This window comes from Nelumbo lutea, chromosome 4, assembly GCF_056320005.1.
Source record: "Nelumbo lutea isolate HS-2025 chromosome 4, American lotus-T2T, whole genome shotgun sequence".
Lineage (NCBI taxonomy): Eukaryota > Viridiplantae > Streptophyta > Magnoliopsida > Proteales > Nelumbonaceae > Nelumbo > Nelumbo lutea.
The window spans coordinates 65,460,982-65,468,917 of record NC_142687.1 but is presented as its reverse complement, the minus strand read 5'-3'; the positions used below and the strand labels follow the sequence as shown (position 1 = coordinate 65,468,917).

Genomic DNA, 7,936 nt, shown 5'->3' with positions numbered 1-7,936 from the left:
TAGGACCTTATTGGATATGGTCCGGTCACTTCTCATACACTCAGAGTTACCCACATCCTTTTGGGGTTACGCATTAGAGACTGTGATTTATGTGCTGAATCGGGTTCCAACCAAATCGGTTCCGAATACTCCATATGAACTTTGGACCGGAAAGAAACCAAGTGTCAGACACTTGAAGATTTGGGGTTGTCCAGCACACGTTAAAAGAACGAGTGCAGACAAGTTGGAATCCAAGACCAGCCGTTGCCTATTTGTAGGCTACCCAAAAGTCTCTGTAGGTTACCTATTCTATGACCCAAGTGAGCAGAAAGTGTTCTGCAGTCGTAATGCATAATTCTTAGAAACCGACTATATCCTGGACACCCATCGTCAGGAAGTTGTTCTTGATGAGGAGAGCTCAGGAGCAGTGGGAGATGTCCCACAAGTTCCAGGTAGTGATCAACTGAGAAGATCCACTCGGGTATCCAGGCCACCAGTCCGTTATGGTTATGACCAGGATAGTTACCTGGTGGAAACCTTGGCTAGTGAAGAGGATCCTGTGACTTACACGGAAGCTATGTTGGACATAGATTCCTAGAAGTGGGTGGAGGCCATGAGAGCAGAGATGGACTCAATGGAGACCAATGGAGTCTGAACTCTAGTAGATCCGCCCTCCAGGGTAAAAGCAATCGGTTGCAAATGGATTTACAAGAGGAAGAAGGGCCCCGATGGTAAGGTTGAGACCTTCAAGGCTCGTCTGGTGGTGAAAGGGTACACTCAGAAAGAGGGCATCGATTATGAGGAAACCTTTTCGACTATGGCCATGCTTAAATCCATTAGGATCCTGCTAGCTGTAGCAGCATGCCATGATTATGAAATTTGGAAAATGGATGTCAAAACTGCATTCCTGAATGGAGATCTTACTGAAGATATCTATATGCAGCAGCCGCAAGGCTTCATTGCTGCAGGTCAGGAAAACATGGTATGTAAACTTAATAGATTCATTTATGGACTTAAGCAAGCTTCTAGAAGTTGGAACATCCGTTTTGACTCTGCCATCAAATCGTTTGACTTCGAGCAGAATCCGGATGAACCCTGTGTCTACAAGAAGTACAGTGGAGATAAGGTTACCTTCTTGGTTCTGTATGTAGATGACATTCTACTCATTGGGAATGATGTAGGTATGTTAACTATGGTGAAAGTATGGCTATCACAACAATTCTCCATGAAAGATCTTGGAGAAGCCTCCTATATACTAGGTCTTCGACTCTATAAAGATAGATCAAAGCGGATAATAGGATTATCCCAATCTGCCTACATTGACAAAATAGTCAAAAGATACAGCATGGAAAACTCCAAGAAAGGAAATGTTCCTTTCAGGCACGGAGTCACTCTCTCCAAGAAGATGTCTCCCAAGACTTCTGAGGAGATTGATGGCATGAAAGACGTTCCCTATGCCTCTGCCGTAGGGAGCATCATGTATGCCATGCTGTGCACTCGCCCTGACATAGCTCAGGCAGTGAGTGTAGTAAGCAGATTTCAAGCCAACCCAGGGCAGGAGCATTGGACTGCTGTGAAAAACATACTTAAGTACCTTCGAAGGACAAAAGAGTTTTGTCTAGTATTCGACGGTAGCTCACTACAGATCCAAGGGTATACAGATGCCAATTTCCAGTCAGACCCAGATGATAGAAAGTCTACATCTGGATATGTTTTCACGATAGGGTCGTGTGCTGTTTGCTGGAAAAGCAGCAAATAGGGGTCCACTGCAGACTCCACGACCGAGGCCGAGTACATTGCCGCAAGTGAGGCTGCCAAAGAAGCCGTGTGGATGAAGAAGTTCATTCATGAATTGGGAATAGTTCCGTCCGACACATCACCCATCCCATTGTTGTGTGACAACAATGGAGCCATTGCTCCGGATAAGGAGCCACGAGCCCACTCAACGTCGAAGCACATCGAGAGGAAGTACCACGTACTGCGGGAGATTGTTGGTAGAGGGGACGTCCTAATTCAGAAGGTAGCGTCAACGGAAAATGTAGCAGACCCATTGACAAAGCCACCATCACAGAAAGTGTTTGAGAAACACGTGGAAAGCATGGGACTCCGGCTAGTACCTGATTGGACCTAAGTGCAAGTGGGAGCTGTTAGACAGTTTTGTATGCCCTTAGCTTCAATCAAAATTGATGTACTTTATGAGTTTATTGTAAATGAATAAAAGTACATATTTGATTCATGTTCCCTTGGTATGTTTCTGTGTAATACCCTTAAACTGTGCTTTGAGATTATCTTCCTTATAGGAAACTCAAGTTATTATTCAGCTAGCTGATCATTCTAATGCCTACCCAGAAGGGATTGTTGAGGATGTACTGGTGCAGGTTAATGATTTAATTTTTCCAGCTGATTTTTACATCCTAAAGATGGAGGAGGACACAGTCACAAGTTCAGCCCCACTTCTATTAGGCAGGCCATTCATGAAAATGGCCAAGACCAAAATAGATGTGGACAAGGGTACCCTCTTTGTCGAGTTCGACGGAGAGATTGTTACCATTTGATATGCTCTATTGATACCATTGATTTGATTGTGCAGGAAGTTTTTGGAGAAGAGGACATGGATGAAGAACTTGAATTCAATGCACAATTGGACAGGGAGGAGGAGTTTGATACACCCTATGACACTCCAGAACCGATGCCGGAACAAAATGTAATCAATTCTGATCTTCCATCGTCATTTCCTCACAAGAAATTGTTACCTTCTATTTTGTAGGCTCCAGAGTTGGAACTAAAAACCTTACCTGATCACCTTAAGCATGCGTACTTGGGTGAAAAAGAGACACTACCCATGATCATTGCGAAAGGGTTGACCGAAGAACAAGAGGAGTGGCTCATCAAAGTCCTAAAGGAACATAAGGTGGCGATTGGTTGGACCTTAGCCGACATAAAGGGGATCAGCCCCTCGATTTGCATGTATAGGATCCTTTTGGAAGATGATGCCAAACCAGTTAGAGAACCACAAAGAAAACTCAACCCGGTAATAAAAGAGGTAGTGATGAAAGAAATACTTAAGTTGTTAGATGAAGGGATAATGCACCCAATTTCGGATAGTAAATGGGTAAGTCCTATACATGTTGTACCCAAGAAAACTGGGATAACTGTGGTAAAAAATTAAAATAATGAACTAATCCCAATGAGGGTACAAAGTGGTTGGCGTATGGTAATTGATTTTCAAAAACTTAATTTGGCCACTCGAAAGGGCCATTGTCCCTTACCCTTCATCGATTAGATGTTAGAAAGATTAGCAGATAAGGGCTTCTTTTGTTTTCTTGATGGATTCTCAGGATGTTATCAGAAAGTTATTGCCCAGGAGGATCAAGAGAAAACAACTTTCACTTGCCCATTCAGTACCTTTGCTTACAGACGGATGCCTTTCGGTCTGTGTAACGCTCCAGGTACTTTTCAAAGATGCATGATAAGTATATTTTCTAATTTTATTGAGAAGTGCATTGAAGTGTTCATGGACGATTTTACTGTTTATGGTGATTCGTTTGATGACTGCTTAAGTAATTTAAGTAAAATTCTGAATCGATGTATAGAGACAAATCTTGTTTTGAATTTTGAAAAATGTCACTTTATGGTAAAGGAAGGCATTGTGTTGGGACATGTTATTTCGGCTAGAGGAATAGAGGTCGACAAGGCCAAGATTGATTTATTTGTGAGCTTACCTTACCCTACAAATGTTAGGGAAGTTCGTTCCTTTCTTGGACATGCAGGTTTCTATCACAGGTTCATTAGAGACTTTTCAAAAATCGCCCTGTCATTGTCCAATTTGCTTCAAAAGGATGTGCCTTTCGATTTCGGTGATGAGTGCAAGGAAGCATTTGACAAGCTCAAGAAACTATTAACAATTGCACCCATTATTCAACCACTGGATTGGAACTTGCCCTTTGAAATCATGAGCAATGCAAGCAACTATGCGGTAGGGGCTGTTTTAGGTCAACGAGTTGATGGGAAGAGCCACGTCATCTACTACGCTTCAAAAACATTGAATGTTGCATAGTGCAACTACACAACTACTGAAAAGGAGATATTAGCAATTGTGTTTGCTTTAGATAAATTTTGATCATATTTGCTTGGCTCTAAAGTAATTGTATTTTCTGATCATGCAGCTTTGAAATACCTACTAGTGAAGAAAGAGTCAAAACCGAGGCTGATAAGGTGGATACTCTTACTCCAAGAGTTTGATTTATAGATTAAGGATCGAAAGGGAGCTGAAAACTAGGTGATGGATCATCTAAGTAGGTTGGTGAAAGTGAAAGAATGGTAGGACCCATCTGATGGACGCCAAGAAGGGTGCGGAATGGGTGGGCGAATTTCAAAAATTTCCTACCTTCTTCCAACTGGGAATCATATTCCCTAAATTTAGAATACATTATTCAATGATTCTACTTGAACCATAATCAAATCAAATCTGAACCAAAAGGAAACAGGAAGGATTATACCTGATCCGGAGAAACAATATCTCCCAAAATTGGTGTTCACGACCAAAGAAGAAACCAAGATCCGCTCCTGCTGATGATGACACAGTTGTGGATGGAACGGAACCAGCAGGGTGCATCCTACACACTGGATTCTTCGCAAGAACCCTCTGGAAACCTTGAACACCAAATCCTTTTGTCTTTCTTGCAAGACTGTTGTCAAGAACTAATTTCTTGACTACCTGTTGCTGCAAAGATCCAATCTTTCAACAGGGAGTGCCGGCGGTTGGAGGAGGAGAAATCTAGGGACGAAGAGGGCAGAACTGTCTCTTCTTCTTGGAGTCTATGAGAGATCTGATCTCAATTCGTAGGATGTGTTTCTTGCTTACTCAAACCCCCTAGTTTGAAATCTGATATTTCTGCTAGGGTTTTCTCCTCTTTCATCTTGATTAAGAAACTTCCCAATATTTTGGGAGTTATCCCAATCCAAATTAGTAATTGGATAGGGATTAATCTTAATCCTATCTACAGATTAAGTTAGTTAACTCCTGATCTTATCAGGGGGTTACCAAATTCAAATCTAATTCGAATTTGGTCTCTTAGAGTGGATAAGGTTAAAGACCCAATCTTTTTACTAACATTAATCTCAGATTCGCCCCATGAACAGGTGATCATATCAGCCCAGTTCGAAATGGGCTTTTGGCCCATTAAGTGTTCAGTGTTTAACAAATTTCCAATCTGCAACCTAGTTGGGCTTCTTTGTATGGCATGGGACCCAAGCATTGATCTACACACCAGCCACATGGGTTCGGCCCAGCCTTTATTACAAGGCCCAGCCGAATTCACTAAAAGACTCAGTGGCCCCCTTGAGCCCATCACATGGACCCTATGTGCCCAACACTTACATTAAGTGGTACCTAGGCCAAACCATCTTATAAAAACCCAGGGACTGTGTGCAGGTGCAAGATTAGCCCATCAAGTATTATCCTAAATGGTGTTACACTTAACCTCTCAGCCCTTAACGATCAAGCACTGCCCGACAAGAGAAGACCTCTCCCTCGGCTGCAAGGAACAGTGCCGCACTCTCCACTCACATGGATCCCGGGAATTAAAACCTTTTGCAAATCTTTTGAAACCATACATATACATATATATATTAATTTTGCAAAACAAAATTCCAACGATTGAAATCAACTGTTGGCAGTTTGGTTTCCATTAGAGAGAGTGCATTCCCGATCATTACCATTGTCCGACAAAGGGGCTGATCCTGTCACTATGACCACTCACTTAGATGAATTCTCAGACTACCCCAACGTGTCCATGTTTTGACCCCCACTAAGGATCTCATTGATTGACACATCAAAGTAGCCCGATCCGACACCTAGTGATGTGTCATAATCGAGTCTAGGGGTCAGGTGTAACTTTCCAATTTTGCCCATTTGTCTCCAAAGTATAGGGTAGTACTGGAAATCTGGTCCGGTTCAAGGGTTCAAGCAATCCTATACTGCATGTGCCTTGGGTTTTACCCTGATGGCCGAAATAAGCCATCCCAACACTTGGTGGCACATCAGTATCAGCCTTGGTAGGCTAAATCTCCCCAGACTTATCCAATGGCTGTGAACATTTAAAACTAACACAAGTTTCTATAAGTGTCTAGTTTTAGTGTCTTACACAGAATTATACCAAACAATATGAATCAAACATGCACTTTAATTTATTTCCACTAAATAACAAAAGTACATCAAATCCGATTGAAGCTAAGGGCATACAAGACTGTCTAACAGAAAGATGAGGACTCCTCACCCATCTCTGAATTGTTTCTTGATGAGCAATTGTTTCACATAAAAGGTATGGTCCCATGGTATGCTGATATTGTGAACTGCTTGGTCACCAGAATTTTGCCTAATTACCTTAGCAAGTCCATGAAGAATAAAATCAGGTATGAGGCAAAATATTATGTATGGAGTGAACCCTACTTATGGAAATTCTGCTCTGATCAAGTAATTAGGAGGTGTGTCCTTGAGAATGAGCATATGTCTATTTTAAGATTTTGTCATAATTATGCTTGTGGTGGTCATTTTGGGCCAAATAGAACTGCTCGAAAGGTTTTAGATACTGGGCTGTATTGGGCAACCCTATTTAGAGATGCATACTTGTTTTGTAAAAACTGTGAAAGATGTCAACAAACAGGTGCATTATCTCACAGGAATGAAATGCCCAAAACCCTACTCTTGTCTGCAAAATCTTTGATGTTTGGGGTATTGATTTCATGGGACCCTTTCCTCCCTCCTGTGGTTTTGTTTATATACTTTTGGCAGTTGACTATGTCTCGAAATGGGTGGAAGCAAAGGCCACCAAGACTGATGATTCTAAGTGTGTTGTAGGGTTTATCAAATCTAACATTTTCAGTAGGTTTGGCATTCTGCGAGCCATCATAAGTGATCAAGGGACCCACTTTTTCAATAGAGCCATCGAAGTCTTGCTGAGGAAGTATGGGGTGCATCACCGAATCACCACTACTTATCACCCCTAGACTAACGGACAAGCTAAAATTTCCAATAGAGAGGTAGAGTCCATTTTAGAGAAGATGGTGAATCCAGGAAGAAAGGATTGGAGCCTATGTCTAGATGACGCACTTTGGGCATATCGAACAGCATACAAAACACCAATAGGGATGTCCCCTTACAGGTTGATTTTTGGAAAATCTTGCCACTTGTCGGTCAAAATTGAACATAGAGCCTATTGGGCAATCAAATGCTGCAATATGGACATGGAAGAAGCAGGCAAGGCAAGGAAGCTCCAATTGCAAGAACTGGAAGATTTGCGGTTAGAAGCATATGAGAATTTGAGAATCTACATAAAGAAGACCAAATTGTTCCATGATAATTTTCTTTTCAGAAAACAATTTATGATTGGACAAAAGGTTTTATTATACAACTCTCGACTCCAACTCATGCCAGGTAAGTTGCGTTCCAGGTGGAAGGGTCCATTTGTTGTTACTAATGTGTTTCCTTATGGTGCAGTAGAGATCAAAAGTCTCAATACAAGTAAGGTTTTCAAGGTGAATGGGCATCGATTGAAGTTGTTCCATGAGGATGCAAATGTCTCCTCTATGGTAGACATCTCATTGGACCTTCCTCGTTATTCATCAAGTTAAGAAAGCAAAGGAGGACATCGAGCATAACGATGTTAAACAATTGTGCTTGTAGGAGGCAACCCATTGTGTTTAGTTAATTTTGTTATTTTGTTTGGTTTTGATTTTTGTGCTTAGCAGTTGATTTTATATCTGAAGGAACCCAACATGGAGCACAGGGAAATTCCCCCAAATCCTTCTACTATATGCATAACCACATACATTAGGGACAATGTATAACTTAAGTGTGGGGTGATTAGAGAAATCTGATTGAATTTGGGACAACTGTTTCTCAACCTCTTGTCTAAACTCTTTGAACTTTTCAAAGGATTCAGACTTGTGTCACATT

General features: G+C 41.6%; 1 pseudogene; it reads left to right on the top strand.

Annotated features, from left to right (window-relative positions):
- The first annotated feature begins 3,610 nt into the window (after positions 1 to 3,610).
- Positions 3,611 to 7,611, top strand: LOC148860902 (uncharacterized; annotated as a pseudogene).
- Positions 7,612 to 7,936: the final 325 nt, after the last annotated feature.